The sequence below is a fragment of the Nothobranchius furzeri genome, unplaced genomic scaffold, assembly GCF_043380555.1.
Source record: "Nothobranchius furzeri strain GRZ-AD unplaced genomic scaffold, NfurGRZ-RIMD1 Scf228, whole genome shotgun sequence".
In the NCBI taxonomy this organism is placed as follows: domain Eukaryota; kingdom Metazoa; phylum Chordata; class Actinopteri; order Cyprinodontiformes; family Nothobranchiidae; genus Nothobranchius; species Nothobranchius furzeri.
This window is the reverse complement of record NW_027223244.1, coordinates 30001-33615: the sequence shown is the minus strand read 5'-3', so window position 1 is coordinate 33615 and position 3615 is coordinate 30001.

Below are 3615 nucleotides of genomic sequence, written 5' to 3'. Positions count from 1 at the left end.
TGCGGGGTTTTCGACTGCATAGACGGGGCCACCTGCTGCAGGGCCCGAGGGAGGGCCTGCCTGAGCTGGGTCCGACGCAGGGCCCGGTTCCTGGAGCCCGCTGGGGGGGGGGGGGGGGGGGGGGGGGGTTCTCTAAGGCTCACGGCGGGCTGCTGAGGGGCCGGATCGGATGCAGACAGGCGCTCCTCTGCCCAGGTCTTTGCTCCCCTGCCCCACTAGGAATGGAAGACACACTGCCAACAGCTTCTGGAGGGTGATGGGCCCTGCTGCAGACCAGGTCCGACCCAGGTTTCAGCTATCCCACCCCGCAGGGACTTAAAGACACACTGCCATCAGCTTCTGGAGGCTGCTGAGCTCTACTATAGAGCAGGTCCGACCCAGGTTTCAGCTCCTGCAGCCCACTAGGACTTAAACACACACTGCCATCAGCGTCTGGATGGTGATGGGCCCTGCTGCAGACCAGGTCCGACCCAGGTATCAGCTCCTGCACCCCGCAGGGAATTGAAGACACACTGCCATCAGCTTCTGGAGGCTGCTGAGCTCTGCTATAGACCAGGTCCGACCCAGGTTTCAGCTCCTGCACCCCGCAGGGAACTAAACACACACTGCCATCTGCAACTGGAGGCTGCTGAGCCCTGCTGCAGACCAGGTCCGACCCAGGTTATGGCTCTCCCACCCCCCTGGGACTTAAACACACACAGCCATCAGCTTCTGGATGGTGATGGGCCCTGCTGCAGACCAGGTCCGACCCAGGTTTCTGCTCCTCAACCCCGCAGGGAATTAAAGACACACTGCCATCAGCTTCTGGAGGCTGCTGAGCTCCGCTGCAGGCCAGGTCCGACCCAGGTTACAGCTCTCCCACCCCGCAGGGAATTAAAGACACACTGCCATCAGCTTCTCGATGCTGCTGAGGCCTGCTATAGACCAGGTCCGACCCAGGTTTCTGCTCCTGCACCCCGCATGGACTTAAACCCACACTGCCATCGGATTCTGGAGGCTGCTGAGCCCTGATGCAGACCAGGTCCGACCCAAGTTTCAGCTCTCCCACCCCGCAGGGGATCAAACACACACTGCCATCAGCTGCTGGAGGCTGCTGAGCTCTGCTATAGACCAGGTCCGACCCAGGTTTCAGCTCTCCCACCAGGCAGGGACTTAAACACACACTGCCATCAGCTGCTGGAGGCTGCTGAGCTCTGCCATAGACCAGGTCCGACCCAGGTTTCAGCTCCTGCACCCCGCAGGGACTTAAACACACGCAGCCATCAGCTGCTGGAGGCTGCTGAGCTCTGCTATAGACCAGGTCCGACCCAGGTTTCAGCTCTCACACCAGGCAGGGACTTAAACACACACTGCCGTCAGCTTCTGGAGGCTGCTGAGCCCTGCTGCAGACCAGGTCCGACCCAGGTCTCAGCTCTCCCACCCCGCAGGGACTTAAACACACACTGATATCAGCTTCTGGAGGCTGCTGAGCTCTTCTATAGACCAGGTGCGACCCAGGTTTCTGCTCCTCCACCCCGCAGGGAACTAAACACACACTGCCATCAGCTTCTGGAGGCTGCTGAGCTCTGTTACAGACCAGGTCCGACCCAGGTTTCAGCTCTCTCACCAGGCAGGGTCTTAAAGACACACCGCCATCAGCGTCTGGAGGCTGCGGAGCTCTACTATAGACCAGGTCCGACCCAGGTTTCAGCTCCTCCACCCCGCCATAAGCTGCTGGAGGCTGGCTTCCGCTCCTCCACCCCGCCATCAGCTGCTGGGGGCTGGCTGGCTGCTGGAGGCTGGCTGCTGCTGCTGCTGCTCCTCCACCACGCCATCAGCAGCTGGAGGCTGCTGAGCTCTGCTATAGACCAGGTCCGACCCAGGTTTCAGCTCTCCCACCAGGCAGGGACTTAAACACACACTGCCATCAGCAACTGGAGGCTGCTGAGCTCTGCTGCAGACCAGGTCCGACCCAGCTTTCAGCTCCTGCACCCCGCAGGGACTTAAACACACACTGCCACCAGCTTCTGGAGGGTGATGGGCCCTGCTGTGGACCAGGTCCGACCCGGATATCAGCTCTCCCACCAGGCAGGGACTTAAACACACACTGCAATCAGCTGCTGGAGGCTGCTGAGCTCTTCTATAGACCAGGTCCGACCCAGGTTTCAGCTCTCCTACCAGGCAGGGACTTAAACACACACTGCCATCAGCTTCTGGAGGCTGCCGAGCCCTGCTGCAGACCATGTCCGACCCAGGTTTCAGCTCTCCCACCAGGCAGGGACTTAGAGGCACGCTGCCATCAGCTTCTGGAGGCTGCTGAGCTCTGCCATAGACCAGGTCCGACCCAGGTTTCAGCTCCTGCACCCCGCAGGGACTTAAACACACGCAGCCATCAGCTGCTGGAGGCTGCTGAGCTCTGCTATAGACCAGGTCCGACCCAGGTTTCAGCTCTCCCACCAGGCAGGGACTTAGAGGCACGCTGCCATCAGCTTCTGGAGGCTGCTGAGCTCTGCCATAGACCAGGTCCGACCCAGGTTTCAGCTCCTGCACCCCGCAGGGACTTAAACACACGCAGCCATCAGCTGCTGGAGGCTGCTGAGCTCTGCTATAGACCAGGTCCGACCCAGGTTTCAGCTCTCACACCAGGCAGGGACTTAAACACACACTGCCATCAGCTGCTGGAGGCTGCTGAGCTCTGCTATAGACCAGGTCCGACCCAGGTTTCTGCTCCTCCACCCCGCAGGGAATTAAAGACACACTGCCATCAGCTTCTGGATGGTGATGGGCCCTGCTGCAGACCAAGTCCGACCCGGGTTACAGCTCTCCCACCAGGCAGGGAATTAAACACACACTGCCATCAGCTTCTGCTGGCTGCTGAGCTCTGCTGCAGACCAGGTCCGACCCAGGTTTCAGCTCCTGCACCCCGCAGGGAACTAAACACACACTGCCATCACCTTCTGCTGGCTGCTGAGCCCTGCTGCAGACCAGGTCCGACCCAGGTTTCAGCTCCTGCACCCCGCAGTGGATTAAAGACACACTGCCATCAGGTTCTGGAGGCTGCTGAGCTCTGCTGCAGACCAGGTCCGACCCAGGTTATGGCTCTCCCACCCCGCAGGGACTTAAACACACACCGCCGTCAGCTTCTGGATGGTGATGGGCCCTGCTGCAGACCAGGTCCGACCCACGTTTCAGCTCTCCCACCCCGCAGGGGATGAAACACACACTGCCATCAGCTTCTGGAGGCTGCTGAGCTCTGCTAAAGACCAGGTCCGACCCAGCTTTCAGCTCTCCCACCAGGCAGGGAGTTAAAGACACACTGTCATCGGCTTCTGGAGGGTGCTGAGCCCTGCTGCACACCAAGTCTGACCCAGGTTTCAGCTCATCCACCCCGCAGGGACCTAAACACACACTGCCATCAGCTTCTGAGTGGTAATGGGCCCTGCTGCAGACCAGGTCCGACCCAGGTTTCAGCTCCTCCACCCCGCCATCACCAGCTGGAGGCTGGCTGCTGCTCCTGCACCCTGCCATCAGCTGCTGGAGGCTTCTGTTCCTCCACCCCGCCATCAGCAGCTGGAGGCTGGCTGCTGGAGGCTGGCTGCTGCTCCTCCACCCCGCCATCAGCTGCTGGAGGCTGGC